The sequence below is a fragment of the Hypanus sabinus genome, chromosome 13 (genome assembly GCF_030144855.1).
Source record: "Hypanus sabinus isolate sHypSab1 chromosome 13, sHypSab1.hap1, whole genome shotgun sequence".
In the NCBI taxonomy this organism is placed as follows: domain Eukaryota; kingdom Metazoa; phylum Chordata; class Chondrichthyes; order Myliobatiformes; family Dasyatidae; genus Hypanus; species Hypanus sabinus.
The window spans coordinates 41,368,398-41,388,487 of NC_082718.1; the positions used below are offsets into that span (position 1 = coordinate 41,368,398).

The 20,090-nt window shown below is 42.9% G+C and overlaps 1 long non-coding RNA gene across 1 annotated transcript; it reads left to right on the forward strand.

The window, feature by feature from the left end:
- Positions 1-7,377: 7,377 nt before the first annotated feature.
- On the forward strand, positions 7,378-9,438 carry LOC132403481 (uncharacterized). Its single transcript, XR_009515270.1, has 3 exons — positions 7,378-7,554; positions 7,636-7,752; positions 9,219-9,438. It is a non-coding gene; the product is annotated as an uncharacterized LOC132403481 (long non-coding RNA).
- Positions 9,439-20,090: the final 10,652 nt, after the last annotated feature.

Genomic DNA, 20,090 nt, shown 5'->3' on the forward strand with positions numbered 1-20,090 from the left:
AGAATGGTGCAAGCACAACAACGTGGACAAGACCAAAGAGATGATTGTGGACTTTAGGAAGGTGCAGACTGACCTCTCCTCGCTGCACGTAAATAGCTCCACTGTGGAGAGAGTTAGGAGCACTCAGTTTCTGGGGGTACACATAACAGGTGATCTCCATCAACACCGTCGCTTTGGTCAAGAAAGTGCAGCGGTGTCTTCCTGAGGAGATTAAGGTGAGTGAGCCTCCTCCCCCCACCCTCATTCGAACCAATTTTTATAGGAGCACCATCAAGAATGTCCTGACTAGCTGCTGTCTGGTAGAGGAATTGCAAGGCATCTGACCACAAGTCTCTACAAAATATTGTAAGGATTTCTGAGAGGGTCACTGGGATCTCTCTCCCACCTATCAGAGATATTTATCAGGAGCATTGCGTACACAGGAATCTTAGCATTGTCAATGATTGGACCCATCCATCCAATAGTTATTTTGACCCCTATAATCAGACACAAGATACCATAGCATTAGGACAAGAATTATTAGGATAGGAAATAGCTTCTCCCAGGTTGTAAGACAACTGAACTTTCTGTTACCGCCCAGGCCTCATCACATATGAAGTTCCAGTAGTGCTATACTGTTTACTTTTTAACTTATTTGGTAAATACACCTTACTTGTGAATTCGTTTGTGGTAGTATTACTTTATGTGTTATGTGTGTGAAAAGGCTCCGAAGCATTCGGGCTCTCACGACCAGACTATGTAACAGTTTCTTCCCCCAAGCTATCAGACTCCTCAATACCCGAAGCCTGGACTGACACCTTGCCCTACTGTCCTGTTTATTATTTATTGTAATGTCTGCACTGTTTTTGTGCACTTTATGCAGTCCAGTGTAGGTCTGTAGTCCAGTGTAGCTTTCTCTGTGTGTTTTTTTTTTATTACATAGTTCCGTCTAGTTTGTTGTACTGTGTCATGTAACACCATGGTCCTAAAAAAATGTTGTCTCATTTTTACTATGTACCAGCAATTATGGTCGAAATGACAATAAAAGTTGACTTGACTTGACTTGACTTGACTATATGTATGTGTTGTGTGCCTTGATCCAGAGGAATGTTGTTTCATTTAGCTGTATACATGTAAGGTTGAATGACAATGAACTTGAACTTAAGAGAAAATTAGGAAGGTTAAAAGAAGACATGAGGTTGCTCTGGCAGACAAGGTGAAGGAGAATCCCAAGGGTTTTTATGGGTATATTAAGAGCAAAAGGATAGCAAGGGATGAAATTGGTCCTCTTGAAGATAAGTGTGGTTGTCCATGCAAGGAGTCTAAAGGGTGGATAACGGCCAGGGTCTGACAACTTGTTCTCCTCAAACTTTATGGGAGGCTAGTGATGAAAATGCAGGGGCCTTGGCAGAGATGTTTAAACATCCATAGTCAAGGGTGAGGTTCTGGAGGACTAGAGGATAACTAATGTTGTTCTTTGGTTCAAGAAAGGCTCTAAGAATAAGCCAAGAAATTATAGGCCAGTGAACCTGATGTTGGTTGTGGATAAATTATTGGGAGATATTCTAAAGGACAGGATGTATAAATATTTGGATAGAGAGGGCCTGATAAGGAATAGTCAACATGGCTTTATGTGTGGTAGGTTGTCTCTATCAAATTTTAAAGTTTTTTGAGGAAATTGCCAAGTAGGTTAATGAAGAAAAGGCAGTGGATGTTGTCTACATGGACTTCAGCAAAGCCTTTGCCAAAGTCCCACATGGGAGACTGGTCCAGGAGGTTCAGTCGCTTCATATTCAGGATGAAGTAGTCAATGGATCCAATATTGGTTTAGTGGGACAATCCAAAGAGTGTTAGTGAATGTTTGTCTCTCTGACTGGAGGCCTATGATGAGTGTTCTACTGAAGAGATCAGTGCTCACTTTGTCATTGTTTGTCATCTATATTAATGATCTGGATGAATACATGGCAAACTGATCAGCAAATTTGCAGATGACACCAGGATTGGGAGCAGAGTGGACAGCAAGGAAGACTATTGAAGTATCACCAACTGGAAAGATGGGCTGAAAAATGGCAGATGAAATTTAATGCAGACAAGTGTGAAATGTTGCACTTTGGGAGAACCAGCCAGGGCAAAACTTACGTGGTAAATGCTAGGTTTCTGAGGTGTGTAGAAGAACAAAGGCAGCTGGGAATACCTTAAAAGTGACATCTAAGGTAGATAGGGTTGTAAAGAGAAATTTTAGCACGTTGGCCTTCATAACTCAGGACACTGAGTACAGGAGGTGGAATATTATGTGAAGTTGTACAAGATGCTAAATATACGATTAGCTTTATTTGTCACATGTACTTCAAAACTTTGAAACTTACGGCAAAATGCATCATTTTGCATCATTTTGACCAACGAGGATGTACTGGGAATGGCTGGCAGGTTTTCTGTGCCAACATAGAATGCCCACAATTTACTAACGTGCACATCTTTTTAAAGTGGGAGGAAGGTGGATTAAACCCACGTGGTCACAGACAGAACACATATAAACCTTACAGACAGCGGCAGAATTGAACCCGGGTCGCTCGCATTGTAATTGTATTACTCTAACTGCTATGCTGTCCTGTTTCCATTTCTGTTCACACTGTACACCTCCGACTTTCAGTACAAATCTGAGTCTTGTCACTTGCAGAAGTTCTCTGGTGACTGTGCGGTGGCTGGGTGTATCAGAAATGAGCAGGAGTCGGAGTACAGAGAACTGGTGGACAGGCTTGTGAAGTGATGCGAGGGGAATCACCTGCCCCTGAACGTGGCCAAAACCAGGAGGGTGGTGATTGATTTTAGGAGGAAGAGGACTGTGACGAGTCCTGTATACATTCCTGGAGAAGAAGTTGCCTTGGTGGAGGAGTACAAATACTTGGGTGTTCACCTCAACAACAAACTTGACTGGAAACCCAACACCAAGGCTGTTTACAAGAAGGGGATGAGCAGACATTATTTTCTAAGAAAGCTGAGATCCTCCAATGTGTGCAGCAGGATGTTGGAAATCTTTCACCAGTCTGTTGGAGTGTGTGCAGTCGTCTTTGCGGCTCTATGTTCGTGATTCAAAAAGACCAAATAAACTAATCAAGAAGGCTGATGGCTACAACCCAGATTCTCTTGAGTTAGAGATGGAGCAGAGGTCACTAAACAAACTGTTATCCATTATGAACAATCAGGCGCATCCTCTCCATGACTGACTGAATAAGCAGCAGAACATGCTTATGAACAGGTTCGTTCAGCTCTGGTGGCACAAGGATCGTTACAGAAAATCTTTCTTACCAAATGCAATAAGCATTACAACAGTTCATCTCTGTGCGACAGGAAAACACACATCATAGTACAATAGTCTCCGCTTTATTATTTTGTATATTATTATTGCACATTGGTAAATTATTGTTGTGTATATTATTATTCTGTACTTTTATTTGTTATCATTATTATTTATCATTGCTGAGTATAGTTTTAAATGTTGCAGCATAACAAGATAATTTCCCACGGGATCAATAAAGTACTTATTATTATTGTTATTATGATGATTATGATTATTATTATGCTACCATGTTGGTGTAGTATGTGCATTTCTGGTCACCTACCCACAGGAAAGATAACAACAACTTGAAAGAGTGCAGAGAAAATTTACAAGGATGTTGCCAGAACTTGAGCACCTGAGTTATAGGGAAAGACTGAATAGGTTAGGACTTCACTGGCTGGAGCTCAGGAGAGTGAGGGGAGATCTCACAGAAGTTTACAAAATTACCAGGGATACAGATAATGTGAATGCATGCGGGTTCTTTTCCCCTCAGGTTAGGTGAGAATAGAACAAGAGGTCACAAACTTGGGATGAAATATTCAAAGGGAATCTGAGGGGAAACTTCTTCACTCAGAGGGGGTGTGAGTGTGGAATGAGCTGCCAATGGAAATGATATTGTGCTTTCTATTGTAATGTTTATGTCTTTTTATTTTAAGTGTGGTTCTGATACTGTTGTAACTTGCGATGGTGTGTTTTTGGGCCAATTGAGCCATCTGGCGCTTCGTTGTCTATGAGAAGGTTCTGGGAGGCAAGCGGCCTTGAGGCCTAGAAGCTTAGAGACAGGCCACAAGCCAATGAATGACTCAATTTCTCGCCAACGTCACCGATTAAAGCGTCAAGGTAGTTTGAAAACATTGAGGTGAGTGCAGAGGGCGAGTGAGTGTTCAGAGCTATTTACCAGCCTCTCACTCGCTGCTGTCAGAGGAAGGTGACTGTGTGTGACCGTCCCTCTCTCTCTCTCTCTCTCACTCGCTGCTGTCAGAGGAAGGAGACTGTGTGTGACCGTCCCTCTCTCCCTCTCTCTCACTCGCTGCTGTCAGAGGAAGGTGACTGTGTGTGACCGTCCCTCTCTCCCTCTCTCTCACTCGCTGCTGTCAGAGGAAGGTGACTGTGTGTGACCGTCTCTCTCTCTCTCTCTCTCTCACTCGCTGCTGTCAGAGGAAGGTGACTGTGTGTGACCGTCCCTCTCTCCCTCTCTCTCACTCGCTGCTGTCAGAGGAAGGTGACTGTGTGTGACCGTCCCTCTCTCCCTCTCTCTCTCTCACTCGCTGCTGTCAGAGGAAGGTGACTGTGTGTGACCGTCCCTCTCTCCCTCTCTCTCACTCGCTGCTGTCAGAGGAAGGTGACTGTGTGTGACCGTCCCTCTCTCCCTCTCTCTCACTCGCTGCTGTCAGAGGAAGGTGACTGTGTGTGACCGTCCCTCTCTCCCTCTCTCTCACTCGCTGCTGTCAGAGGAAGGTGACTGTGTGTGACCGTCCCTCTCTCCCCCTCTCTCACTCGCTGCTGTCAGAGGAAGGTGACTGTGTGTGACCGTCCCTCTCTCCCTCTCTCTCACTCGCTGCTGTCAGAGGAAGGTGACTGTGTGTGACCGTCCCTCTCTCTCTCTCTCACTCGCTGCTGTCAGAGGAAGGTGACTGTGTGTGACCGTCCCTCTCTCCCCCTCTCTCACTCGCTGCTGTCAGAGGAAGGTGACTGTGTGTGACCGTCCCTCTCTCCCTCTCTCTCACTCGCTGCTGTCAGAGGAAGGTGACTGTGTGTGACCGTCTCTCTCTCTCTCTCTCTCTCACTCGCTGCTGTCAGAGGAAGGTGACCGTGTGTGACCGTCTCTCTCTCTCTCTCTCTCTCTCACTCGCTGCTGTCAGAGGAAGGTGACTGTGTGTGACCGTCCCTCTCTCTCTCTCTCTCACTCGCTGCTGTCAGAGGAAGGTGACTGTGTGTGACCGTCCCACTCTCTCTCTCTCTCACTCGCTGCTGTCAGAGGAAGGCGACCGTGTGTGACCGTCCCTCTCTCTCTCTCTCACTCGCTGCTGTCAGAGGAAGGTGACTGTGTGTGACCGTCCCTCTCTCTCTCTCTCTCACTCGCTGCTGTCAGAGGAAGGTGACTGTGTGTGACCGTCCCTCTCTCTCTCTCTCTCTCTCTCTCTCTCTCTCACTCGCTGCTGTCAGAGGAAGGTGACTGTGTGTAACCGTCTCTCTCTCTCTCTCTCTCACTCGCTGCTGTCAGAGGAAGGTGACTGTGTGTGACCGTCCCTCTCTCTCTCTCTCTCACTCACTGCTGTCAGAGGAAGGTGACCGTGTGTGACCGTCCCTCTCTCTCTCTCTCTCTCTCACTCGCTGCTGTCAGAGGAAGGTGACTGTGTGTGACCGTCCCTCTCTCTCTCTCTCACTCGCTGCTGTCAGAGGAAGGTGACCGTGTGTGACCGTCCCTCTCTCTCTCACTCGCTGCTGTCAGAGGAAGGTGACTGTGTGTGACCGTCCCTCTCTCTCTCTCTCTCACTCGCTGCTGTCAGAGGAAGGTGACTGTGTGTGACCGTCCCTCTCTCTCTCTCTCTCTCACTCGCTGCTGTCAGAGGAAGGTGACCGTGTGTGACCGTCCCTCTCTCTCTCACTCGCTGCTGTCAGAGGAAGGTGACCGTGTGTGACCGTCCCTCTCTCTCTCTCTCTCACTCGCTGCTGTCAGAGGAAGGTGACTGTGTGTGACCGTCTCTCTCTCTCTCTCTCTCTCACTCGCTGCTGTCAGAGGAAGGTGACTGTGTGTGACCGTCCCTCTCTCTCTCTCTCTCACTCGCTGCTGTCAGAGGAAGGTGACTGTGTGTGACCGTCCCTCTCTCTCTCTCTCTCTCACTCGCTGCTGTCAGAGGAAGGTGACTGTGTGTGACCGTCCCTCTCTCTCTCTCTCACTCGCTGCTGTCAGAGGAAGGTGACTGTGTGTGACCGTCCCTCTCTCCCTCTCTCTCACTCGCTGCTGTCAGAGGAAGGTGACTGTGTGTGACCGTCTCTCTCTCTCTCTCTCTCACTCGCTGCTGTCAGAGGAAGGTGACTGTGTGTGACCGTCCCTCTCTCTCTCTCTCTCTCACTCGCTGCTGTCAGAGGAAGGTGACTGTGTGTGACAGTCCCTCTCTCTCTCTCACTCGCTGCTGTCAGAGGAAGGTGACTGTGTGTGACCGTCCCTCTCACTTGCTGCTCCTGAGGGAACACCCCTGCATTTCAATGTTCTCTCTCTCCTCGATGCTGATGGAGAATGGTGCTGGAACAAGGCTTAATCAACATGGTTTGCACATTGGACTGTGGTTCACATCATGATGTGTTCTCTGGTTTCTGGCTGCCCTTTTTTCAGTTGCTATTTTTGGATTTTTGGGCAACTTTGAATTGGGGCAGTTAATGAACACTTCGATGAACCGAATATAAACTCTATGATTTTGTATTTTATGTGTTTTTACTCATTGTCTCTTGTTGCTGTTTGCGCAAAAATTTTTTTGGATGGGTGGGATTGATGGTTTTATTCTTTGAGTGGGTTCCGTGATATTCTTTCTTGGTTTACGTTGTTTCATGGCTGTCTATGAAGAAGAAAAATCTCACGGTTATATATCTTATTATACTTTGATAATAAATATACTTAGATTCCTTCGAATCCGTAAGACAAGTCTGGACAGGTACAGTACATGGATGACAGGGGATTGGTGGGATATGTTCCCAGTGCAAGTAGGCAAAAGATTGAATCAGCATGGACTGGATGGGCCAAATAACCCATTTCTGTTTTGCAGAGATCCATGATTCTATAAAGTTTAGAAATTTAATGGTCCTTTAAAAATAGCATTTACCCTGAGAAACATCATTGTTCTGAACTTGATAGCAAAATATGCATTAAAATAAATCTTATTGTACAGTTTATAATCCATATAACAAATGCTTGTTACTACACAATAACCACAATCCTTATCCTCGTACCTGATAGTCACAGAGGCTTCAGTCAAAGGTGGTCTCATTGATACACCATTGTTAATTCAATGTTCCAGCATTAACAAAGAACTGTGCTTCATTTCCAAGGAAGCAAGAGACATCAGAAGTCACATATTGATGTCATTTTTGCAGCAGGAAAATCAATATTGTAATTTATCACTTCCTATTTGCAGGGCCTCTTTCCAATGGCAAAATTATTTTGGAAATCCATACAACAGTCCATGAGCTACTAGAGGCTTCTCTCTCAGTATCCTTATGAATCAGGGACAGGGATACAGGTGAGTTACAGGGCAGGCCAGAGTCCAGGTCTCTGTCCCGTGTTTGACATGGATGTGTAATGAAGGACATTCTTTAAACAGATTTTGGGCCAGAAAGCACTGTGGACAAAGACCAGCGAGGACAAGGGCTGTTGGGCCCGTCCCTGGAGGTCGATGGGTTCCAGGATCAGAAGTCCGTGTGGGCAGGTGACCCCCTAGGTATGCAAGTTGGAGAATCCAGAGTTCGAGACCTATTTCTCTATCCACAAACGCTGCTTGACTTCTGAATGCTTCTAACATATTGTGTATTTTTTCCTTGAATGTGTACCAGCATCCCAAATTCAAACCTATCTTTCCCTGAATTCCATATTTGAATCCCACTAACCAGATTTCTGGCTCTATCATAATGTTGACATAGTTCTAATTAAAGTAACTGATAACATTATTTCTGGATAAATTATTGTGCTTCATCCTTCTCATCTTCCTTTGGCCTTTAGAACAGTATAGGCTCAGAGTTATACAGCATGGAAGCAGATTCTTTGGCTCAAAGAGTCCTTGATTTGGTCCAAATTCCCCTTGATGACCTCGTCCATACACCATGAACCAAATACAACTGATTGGTAGGAAGCTGCTAATTGTCAGCCAATTGCAGCAATAAGGAAGCATAAAGCAAGTCCTATTGGTGTTTGTCATCAGGTCTTCCAGCAGCCACCCCTTCCCCTTACTTCTTTCTATTGGTGCATGGGTACATTCCACTATCCCACTGTTGGTTCAAGAATCCAATTCTTTTCCATTGGTTCTTGGATCTATGCTTTCTATCTCTGCCTCTTGGCCCTGAAGTTCAAATCTCACTTCTGCTTCCAGTTATAGGTTCTCAAGTCTAAGTCTCCTTATTTGTATTCTCCTCCTGTGGGAGAATGTCCTGAGTAGACTGCTGGAGTTGTGATAAATTTTACTTGCAAGGGCATTTGCTGGAAGCAGGAGGATTTGCTAACTGTCGTAGAAGGAGTGGCCTATATTTGGAGAGGTATGGATGAAATTGGGTGCATTCAATCCAATCCAACTGATGATGATATTTCCAAATGCACAACACACTTGCCAGAAGTCATGGTTCTTATTGACATAGATAGGAAAAAGGAGCATTTGGTACATTAATAGACGCAGTGTGTAGTGAGACTGTGAGGAAGGACAGGCAGATGATAGGGCAAGACTGCAGTCATTGGGATGAATTGAAGTGTAACATGGGGGCAAAGTCAAAAAGGGTGAAGAATACAGGACTGAAGGTGTTATATTTGAATGCATGCAGCATATGGAATAAAGTAGATAATCTTGTAGCGCAGTTAGAAATTGGCTGCTAAGACATTTTGGGCATCACAGAATCATGGCTGAGGGAAGATCATAGTTGGGAGCTTAACATCCATGACTACACATTTTATCAAAAGGAACAACAGGTAGACATGAGGGTTTGGAGTGGCTCTGATGGTAAAAGTTGATATCAAATTCTCAGAAAGAGTTGACTTAAGTTTGGGAAGATATAAAATCTTTGGTGTGATATTATACATAATTATTATATATATATATATATAATTATATTATATTATACAATATGATACTGTACATGATATTGTACATCATTAAAGACCCCTTACACCCGCTCCATAAACTGTTTGTTCTTCTGCCATCAGGTAAACGTCACAGGAGCATCAAAACTAAAACCACAAGGCTACTAAACAGCTTCCTCCCACAGGCAGTCAGACTGCTAAATAGCTGCTCTACCTGACTGCTTTGGACACTTTTAACTTGCACTGGACACTTATAAATTGATTTTAACCGACATGTGGCTGTTGTGTTTTACTATTTATTGATATGTTTATTATTTAATGTTGTGTTTGTTATGTTATGATTGCACTGCTCCTGGGAAACGCTGTCTCATTTTGCCCTGCAGAGCTGATGTACGGTTAGAATGACAATAAAGCTTTTGAATCTTGAGCTTGATCTTGATATTTGATTCCACCTTTAAGTTTGACAAGGAAGTCAATGCAGTAGTAAAAGCCAGTTTTTTCCAGCTTCGTACTACTGCCAAAATCAAGCCATTTCTCTCTTTCAAAGATCTCGAGAAAGTCATCCACGCACTTATGTCCTTCCGCTTGGACTATTCCAACTCCCTGTATACTGGGATTAGTCAGTCGTCTCTGTCCCACCTAAAACTGATCCAGAATGCTACAACCAGGCTCCTGACAGGTTCCCGGAAGAGCGGCCATATTACTTCCATCCTGGCCTCTCTCCACTGGCTACTAGTACAGTTTAGAATTGATTTTAAGGTTCTCCTGCTTGTTTATAAAGCCCTAAATGGGCTGCCCCCCTCCTATATCGCAGACCTTCTAACCCCTTTTTCTACTTCCAAGGCCCTCAGGTCAGCTGACTTGGGGCTCCTGGCTGTCCCGCGATCTAAACTTAAGCTCGGGGTGACTGCGCCTTTGCTATTGCAGCCCCTAGGCTGTGGAACAGCATTCCCCTCCCTATCAGATCTGCCCCCTCCGTTGACTCTTTTAAGTCCAGGCTCAAAACTTCCCTTTATTCACTAGCGTTTGACTCTTCCTGATGTGGCTGATTTTTGGCTTGTGCCTCGGCTGGTGTGTTGTTCATTTTGTGCCTAGAAGCTGAGTGCCTTGTTGTTTATATCTGTGTGTCTTGTGTTTGTGATTTTAGCTGCATGTTATGGTTTGTACAGTACTTTGGTCAACATGGGTTGTTTTTAAATGTGCTTTATAAATAAATTTGACTTGACTTGACTTTGTGGGTAGAACTAAGAAACTGGAAGAGTAAAAAGACCTAATGGGCGTTATATATAGGCCTCTGAACCGTAGTCAGGATGAGTGACACAAATTACAATGGAAGATAGAAAAGGCATGTAAAAAGGTTAATGTTACGATAGTCAGTGGCATATTCAACATGCAGGTAGATTGGGAAAACTGGGAAAGCCTAAAGGATGGTTTTTAGAGCAGTTTGTAGTTGAAAGGCAATTCCGGACTGGGTTTTGTGTAATGAACCAGATTTGATTACGGAGTTTACGGTAAAGTTTACGGTCCTTAAGAAACAATGATCGTAATATGATAGAGTTCACCCTGCAATTTGAGAGGAAGAAGCTAAAGTCAGATGTATATCTATTACAGTGCAGTAAAGGAAGTTACTAAGGAAAGAGGAGCTGGCCAAGGTTAATTGGAAGGGGCACTAGCAAGGATGACAGAAGAACAATGCTTGGACAATTTGGAAGGCACAGAATAGATACATCTCAAAGATGAAGACATATTCTAAAGGGAGGAAGAGGCAACTGTGGCTGACAAGAGAAGTCAAAGACAGCATAAAAGCAGAAGAGAGGGCATATAATATAGCAAAAATTAGTGGAAAGTTAGAGGATAGGGAAGCAATTTAAAAACCAACAGAAAACATCTAAAAAAGCCATAAGGGGGGAAAAGGTGAAACATGATGGGTGAAAAGTGAAACCAAAGTTATCAAAGAGGATAGCCAAGAGTTTTTTTCAGATACATCAAGAATAAAAGAGAGGTGAGTGGATATCATACTGCTGGAAGATGACATTGGAGAGGTAGTAATGGGGGACAAAGGAATGGAGAAGCAACTTAATAAGTATTTTGTGTCAGTCTTCATTGTGGAAGCACTAACAGCATGCCAGAAATTCAAGAGTTGCATGGGGCAACATTGAATGTAGTTGCTATTACTAAGGAGAAGGTGTGAAGGTATACAAGTCACCTGGACCTGACGAACTACACCCTAGGATTTTGAAAGATGCAGCTGCAGAGATTGTGGAGGTATTGGTAATGATATTTCAAGAATCACCAGGTTCTGGAATGCTTCTGGAGGAAAAATTGCAAATGAAAAATTGCAAATGTCGCTCCACTCTTTAAGAATGGAGGAAGGAAGAAGAAAGGTAATTATATGCCAGTTAGTCTGACTTCAGTGGTTGGGAAGATGTTGGAGTCCATTATTAAGAATAGGTTTGGGGAACTTGGAGGCACAAGATAAAACCAGCCAAAGTAATCATGATTTCCTTAAGGAGAAATCATGCCTGATAAATTTGTTGGAATTCTTTGAAGAAATAAAGAAATAAAGCAGGATAGATAAAGGAGAGCCAGTGCATGTTGTTTTCTTGGATTTTCAGAAAGCCTTTGACAAGGTTTACCAAGATAAGAGCCCATGGTATTACAGAAATAATACCAGCATGGATAGAAGATTGACTGACAGGAGGTAAAGAGTGGGAATAAAAGGGGAGTACTATGGTTGGGTTCCAGTGACTCATGGTGTTCTGCAGGGGTTGCTGTTGGGACTACTTCTTTTTACGTTATATGTCAATGATTTGGATGACATAATTGATGGCTTTGTTGCCAAGTGTACAAATGATATGAAGATAGGCGGAAGGATAGGAAGTGTTGAGGAAGCGGGGAGTCTGCGGAAGGACTTGTTGAGGGAATGGACAAAGAAGTGGCAGATGGAATACAATGTCGGGAAATGCACGGTCATGCACTTTGGCAGATGGAATAAAGGCATGGACTATTTTCTAAATGGGGAGAATGTTCAAAAATTCAGAGGTACAAAGGGACTTTGGAGTCCTTGTGCAGGGTCCATAAATGTTAACCTGCAGGTTAAGTTAGTGGTAAGGAAGGCAATTGCAATGTTAGCATTTATTTTTGAGAGGACTAGAATATAGAGCAAGGATGTAAAGCTGAGGCTTTATAAAGTATTGGTTAGACCGCCCTTGGAGCAGTTTTGAGACCATTGAACTGAGTAACAAATTATGTATTTAAATGAAATATGGAACAAATCAGAACAATACTACTACAGTACTATAAAACTGTATTAGTTCCTAATGGTTATCAATGTAGGAATTCATTTAGTGTACGCTGCCTTGTTCTTTTGATTGCGTGTAAATAAATAAAATAAGCGCTGACGCCTAGTGCAGAAAATGGACTGTCTTCATACAATGCCTTTGATTGCATCCTCTAAATCAGGGGTCGGCAACCTTTTTGCCTCTGTGGGCCGGATCACGTATTAATGGGCGGATCGTGGGCCAGATAAGTGCCATAAAAAACTTGAAATATTGGAATTCTCCATTTAAATACATTTAGTTAAGTTTTACCTCAAATCAATGAATAACGCATGCTAGAAAATCAGTTGTGCTTAACCAAGGATGCCAATTAGTAATCAAAGAACTCAGTTTAGTTGCAATTTATTTCAATCAAGGCATCTTTTGAATCTATTAAAAGGACACAAAGAATCTTTAAACATAAAACGTATGAACATGATGCATCGAGTGGTGGTAAATTAAGTATAATAAAAAAAGATAATTTTAATGCAAACAGTCAAGTCAGGTCAAGTCAACTTTTATTGTCATTTCGACCATAACTGCTGGTACAGTGCATAGTAAAAATGAGACAACGTTTTTCAGGACCATGGTGTTACATGACACAGTACAAAAAACTAGACTGAACTATGTAATTAAAAAAAACACAGAGAAAGCTACTCTAGACTACAGACCTACACTGGACTGCATAAAGTGCACAAAAACAGTGCAGGCATTACAATAAATAATAAACAGGACAGTAGGGCAAGGTGTCAGTCCAGGCTTCGGGTATTGAGGAGTCTGATAGCTTGGGGGAAGAAACTGTCACATAGTCTGGTCGTGAGAGCCCGAATGCTTCGGTGCCTTTTCCCAGACGGCAGGAGGGAGAAGAGATTGTATGAGGGGTGCACGGGGTCCTTCATAATGCTGTTTCCTCTGCGGATGCAACATGTAGTGTAAGTGTCGGTGATGGCAGGAAGAGAGACCCGGATGATCTTCTCAGCTGACCTCACTAATCGCTGCAGTCGATAAATCAGCATGCAACTCGATGCAGTTTGTTGCTTGAAAGCTTCTCAATATTGGGTGTCAGACTTGTTGATGCCAAGAGCAAGACATTATCCAGATGGGCATCAGTCAATCTTGTTCTCAAATGGTTCTTGTTGTGCTTCATTTTTCAAAAATAATTGCTCACACAGATAAGTGCTGCCAAACAATGATTCCATCTTCCTCACAGCGACATTTTCTAGGCGAATGAGACAAACTGGTTTCACAGCTTGCTTGATGAAGAAGTAATCTAGTGTCCAAGTGTCTTAGAAATTTCAGCACTCAGTGTCTATCTTCCTGTGTTTTGCATTCATTGCCATTGGAATTTTTTTCTTCAATTTTAATTTGAAACGCGAGTTATTCTACAAGTATCGTAGCACATGTAAATATCTGGATATTTAGCATGGATTACTTGTTAAAACACAGTGACGTTGTTTCTGTTTACAAATTTGAACAATCCCATCTGAAAACCTGCGCGTGCTCGGAGAGTATCTAATACATATTAATAAGGTAGTCTGCCTTCCCGTCATTCGTATATACCAGTGTTTGGTTTGGAACAAAACAGAACCTGGGGCCAATGTAACAAGATGCCATGCATGTCCATCAGTATGGTCGCGTGAAACACTCAGAATAAGGAAAAATAGCTCGCGGGCTGGATCTAGTCCGTGGGCTGTAGGTTGCCTACCCCAGCTCTAAATCTTCATTTTCATTGTAGCATTCAAGATGATTATCAATAACTTAAAATTCTTTGTTGGTTCTAACTTGCTGAAATAGTGAAACTGTTTGATTTTCACTGCTGGCCATTTCTGGGAACTCCAAGCCAAGTGTTTGAAATGGCAGTGAGCAAAACAGTTCTGAATTGTTTATTTGTTTATTTCTCGCCAACTATCAGTGACAAGAATCACTGCTTTTTGAACAGAAGCATTTACAACTGATGCTATTTAAAAACTGTTTGCTCTGAGCATGGTGTAGTGTCTAACAACTCCACACATGCACACGTCTGACAATAGTTGAAAACTGTTTGGCAACAGCCTCCTGCCCCAATTAAGTGCATAGTGTCCCAAATAAATGAAGGGGAATCCCAGCAATTTTCTTGATCCGTTTTTTTTTATCATTAAGAGTTGTCCCAAATATGCAGCTGCCCTGATTATCTGATGGCCCAATTAACAGGAATCCACTGTATATTTAAAGTGGAGGTTGATAGGTTCTTGATTGGTCAGGGCATCAAAAATTACAGGAAGAAGACAGGAGAATGGGATTGAGAGGGTTAATAAGTTAGCCATGAGGATTAATAAACGGCGGAGAAGACTTGATAGGCCAAATGGCCAAATTACACTTCTAAGCCATATGGTCTTATCAGGCATATTATTGTTACTGTCCATGGCATATGATCTCCTGTCCAAGACCTCACCTGATGAAGGATCTTGGCCCGAAACATCGACTGCTTACTCTCTTGCACAGATACTGCCTGGCTTGCTGAGTTCCTCCAGCATTTTCTGTGTGTTGCTTTGGATTTCCAGCATCTGCAAATTTTCTCATATTTGTCAGGCCTCACTTAGTATTTTTTTCATCTGGATTCTGTTTAACATCCCTCAATAACATTGAATATTTTAGACCTATCCAGCTCTGTTAAATGTATGCAGTCAGCAGCCCTGTATTTTTATAATAAGCACTTGATGGCTGTCATTGTAGGGAATCAATGTTGTGCTCATGAAAAGAGCGGATTGTGATATCATAACTGCATAGCTGTTCAAAGCCGAGACACCATAAAGCACTGCAGAGTAAAAGAGAAACCCATTGTGTGATGGGAGTTAGAAAATCACCAGCAAAAGTACTCTAGTTACTGAAGTGGCAAATTTGTCAGGAATCCAGGAAAACAAGTTCATGTAGGTGTGCTCAGCACCTATAGGGCAATCGTACTACAGAAGCCATGTCCAAAGGAATATTTGTAAACTGAGCTCACAACTTAACGCATGTAACAAAGAAGAACTCTTATTTAGAGCTGAAATGCTGATGTGTCATCAACACATCAGGAGCAGTATCAGTAACAGTAACAGAAGGTTATAATGACATGTTTTATTTCCACTATGTCTTGGGCTAAACAGTAGTACATCTGTTGGAAAATGTGTGCTTGTTATACAAAGACTGTTTGCAGATAAGCAATTTCTGATTATGCAAGCGTAAAAGAGACTGCTTCAATAATCACGTGTCATGATTTCTTAGACCTTCCAGTCTTCTAATTGGAAGAAAACTTGCAATAACAAAGATATCTGATAAATTTTAGATAAGTTTGATTTTGTGACATCAGAACAGACCCAATGGAATGCTGGGCACCAATAACACTGAGGATAGTTCCACACATCCCCTTCAGTCAATAATAGAATAATGAGGCTATCAAATTTGTCTCTTTCCCCAAAAGATATCACACAGTTTGTGATGCAGTTTCCAGCAGTTCCTTTTAAGAATAATGGTTATATTGCCAGTAGCTTGAAGAAAATAGGAGTGTATGTACCATAAAATCACTGCAATCTGGGGGGCAGTGGGAATCCATGTGACCTACACAATGCTGGTCACCCACCTGCTGCCAATGATTTCAAACAGGCCCTTGTTCCTCATGTAGGTTGTCAACCTCCGCCTGGAAGCAGTCCAGAAGGATGTGATGAGAGCTGGCGACAGTCCTGCTGAAAATTATTCCACGTGGCCCCGAGTGCCCAATGTGCTCTTCCCTGCAGTCTGCCATCCAACTGCCCTGCCCTCCTGTCCTGGAACTGGAAGTACCTACCTGACAGAGCCAGTGAAATCTCTTTACCACGCTCAAGAAGCAAGCTCTCCGCGATGTTCTCAAAGCCAAAGCAAGATGAGCTAATAATTCAGTGGTTCAATGTAACATCAGAGAATGTATGCAGTGTACAACCTGAAATTCTTACTCTTCACAGACATAGACAAAACAGAAAACCCCCTAAGAATGAATGACTGAAAAACTTAGACCCCCAAAGCCTCCCTTCCCACTCTTCCAAGCTTACAAATGACACCATTATCTGTAAATATATGAGCAAAAACCCTCATCTATTGTCATCTTCACAATTCATGTGAGAAGCATGATGGCAGAGAATAATAACCTCATTGCTCTTCCTGAAACATTGCCTATCTGTTCTTGACTTCTAAGATTGGCACTTATTAATAACATGTAAATTCACACCATTGTGAAATATTACTTTGTACAACTTTAAGAGTTATTCTTGTAGATGATCTACGAGGGGTGATTGATGTGTTCGTGGCCTACTATAGAAGGAGTCAATTTTAGAAAATTTAGCACATTTATTTTTCAACATAGTCCCTTCCTATATTTACACACTTAGTCCAGTGTTCGTGGAGCATACGGATCTTGGACCTCCAGAAAGTGTCCGCAGGTGGGTGATTGATAAGTTCGTGGCCTAAGGTAGAAGGACATGAGTTATACAGCTCTCGTTACATGCACATGCAGGTAAACTCTTTGAGTGATTATGCAGAAAGTTTGAAGTTAATAACTCATCTCCTTCTACCTCAAGCCACGAACTTATCAATCACCCCAATGAGTTATTAACCATTGTGTGTGACTTCACTCACCACTAGTCTAAACTGATCCTATGATCTACAGACTCACTTTCAAGGTTTCTTTACAACTTGTGCTCTCAGAATTATATATCTTTTATTTAGTTGTACTGATATTTGTATTGGTTTATTGTATCACATGTACCAAGGTACAGTCAAAAGCTTATCTTGCATACGTTCAAATGGATCAATTTATTACCGAGCGCATTGAGCCAATAATGGTAACACAATGCAGAATAGAATGTAAAAACCACCAAAAAAGAGCAGAGCAGGTAAATGATAAAGTGCAAGATCATAACGAGTTCATCTGTAAGATCAAGTCCAGCTTCTTATACAACACAAACAAAATGCTGGAGGAACTCAGCAGGTCAGGCATCATCTATGGGAATGAATAAACTGTCGAGGTTCCTTCTTCAGGACTGAGAAAGAAGGGGGATGCCAGAATGAGATCCATTTGAGAGTCTGACAAGAGTGGGACAGAAGCTGTCTATGGGCCTGGTGGTATGTACTTTTAAACTTCTGTACCTGCTGCCTGATGGGAGTGAACATTCAAGGTGGGTGGGGTCTTTGATTATGCTGGCTGCTTCACTGAGGCAGTAAGAAGTAGAGATAGAGTCCATAGAGGGGAGGTTAGCGTCTATGATGTGCTGAGCAGTGTCTACAACTCTTTGCAATTTATTGTGGTCATGTGTCGAGCAAATGCCAGTATCAAGCTGCATTGAGACAAAATGATTTCTGTGGTGCATTGATAAAAACTGGTGAGGTTCAATGGGGATCCTGAGGAAGTAGAGGAATTGGTGAGGCTTCTTGGCCGTGACATCAGCTTGTCCTCTTTTGCACATCGGCTGTGTGTCAGTCTTTGTCTGTTTACATATAGATTTTTTTTGTAAAATTCTATTATATTTCTTTTTCTCCCCCTGTAAATGACTGTGAGAGAATGAATCTCAAGGTAGTACAAGGTTACCTATATGTACTTTAATAATAATAAACTTACTTCTTCTTTTACTCCTGCACCTTGGAATGTGCCAGTTAACAACATTTGCTTTTAGAAATCCCCTTCCATTGGAAAGCCAACAAGCTTGTGGCAGGCCAAAGTCTAAATGTCTCAGCAGGAGCTGCTAAGCCGACCATGGCAACGAACTTTTATATAGCAGACTCTTTTTAAAAGCTGGAGCTGGAACTACTTGCATCATCTCACTGTGGCATGAATGAAGCAAACAGTCATCTCTATTGAAAGAGCACTAATTACGTTTCATCCTGAATTTCCAAAAAGCAACAGATCACAAAGACAGATGATCTTACTATGATGAGATGTATCCCCACTTTGCACCCTTCCTTTAGAGAGCTATTGTTTACACAAAAGTTGTGGTTTAGGTGATGCAAGTCAGTTCCACCAGTCACCAGTCATTAAGTTGCTTAATGATTCCTGCAGGTCTAAGCCCAGTTTCCAAGGAATTGCCACAAGGTGAATTCTGTAAACTGCATTTGAGTCTCTGTTAAAATCAAATCAATCATGGTATTAACCAAACCAAAAGAATGACCTACAACATGGGTTTTTGTACAGACTGCCTAAAGAACAGGTCGTTTGCTCATTGATTCAAGATTCAAGTACATTTATTATCAAAGAATGGATAAATTATACATCTTTGAGATCTGCTTGCTCACAGATAGCCACAAGATAAGAAACCTGAAGGATCCTAATTGAAGAGAAAAAATAAAAATAAAAGACCAACACTCAACGTGCAAGAAAAAGAAAAGAAAATACAAATCATGAAAACAAATTGAAGTGAGCAACAGCATTCCACACCAAAACAGGTCCAAACCCTGGAGCAGAAACGGTTTCTGAGGACTGGACTATGATGAAGACGTGTGGGTATATTTGGGAGAGAGTGTGACCTGTTGGAACTCTCACGGCCATGGCATCATCAGGTCAGTCAGCGTCACCAGCTCTGTGCTGTGGCTGCAGTTGATGAGCATGAGGAGGAGGAGGCAGTACTTCTACCCCAAATCTGCCAGGGCTGACCAAAACAAAAGGACTCAAGCCCTACCCAAACGTACCCGCATTCCCTATTCTCCATTCACCAGGAGTCTTCCTCTAGCCTTCCCCCTGTCGCTGACAATCACATCATCCACATGGCCGTGCTCTAAACTCTAAGGTTCATTCGTTATGGGCTGTGTTGTAACACGTGGGTGATCATGGTCTTTCCATGACCATCGTTGCTCTTGGTAAAAATTTCTACAGAAGCGGTTTGCCTTTGCTTTCTTCTGGGCAGTATCTTTACAAGATGAGTGATCACAGCCATTATCAATACTCTTCAGAGACTGTCTGCCTGGCGTCAGTGGTCACATAACCAGGACTTGTATGGACCAGGGGCTCCCATGACTTCACATAACCCTGATTGGGGAGGGGTGGGGGGGGGGCTAAGTTGGTGCTACACCAAGTGTGACCTGCAGGCTAGCGGAGGGAAGGAGCGCCTTACACCTCCTTTGGTAGAGTTGTATCTCCACCCCACCATCCTTAAACACTAACACTACCAGAAAACAGACATGCGTCAAAATTTAAAAATGAAGTCACACTGTATTGCACATGTAAACCTAATTTTCACTCTGTCTTCTTTCAGCATCTCTCTTCCACGTGTCTTTGTGCTTTCTATGCTCTTATGCTCTGGCTGTAAAATGGCTGATGGAAAGGCATTGACTCAGTAAAAAGGTGCCTAAGGCAGTTACACAGCACTATAGTAATTTTCTGTATTGCGCTGTACTGCTGCCACAAAAAACAACAAATTTCATGACATACAGTATGTGAGCGCTGATAAACCTGATTCTGAGCCGGGCTGAAAGTGGGAAGGGGACAGGGAGAGGGAATCATGGTTGGGAAAAGGGGAAGGGAGAGGGGAGAGAGCAGGAAGCACCAGAGAGACATTCGGTAATGATCAATAAACCAATTGTCTGGAATAGAGTGACCTTTCTTGACATCTCTGGGGTGGCTGTTTTTGCACCTGCACCAGCACTCCTCCTCACATGTGCCACATGTCCCACACCCCTTCTGCGGTGATCCGCCCTCACC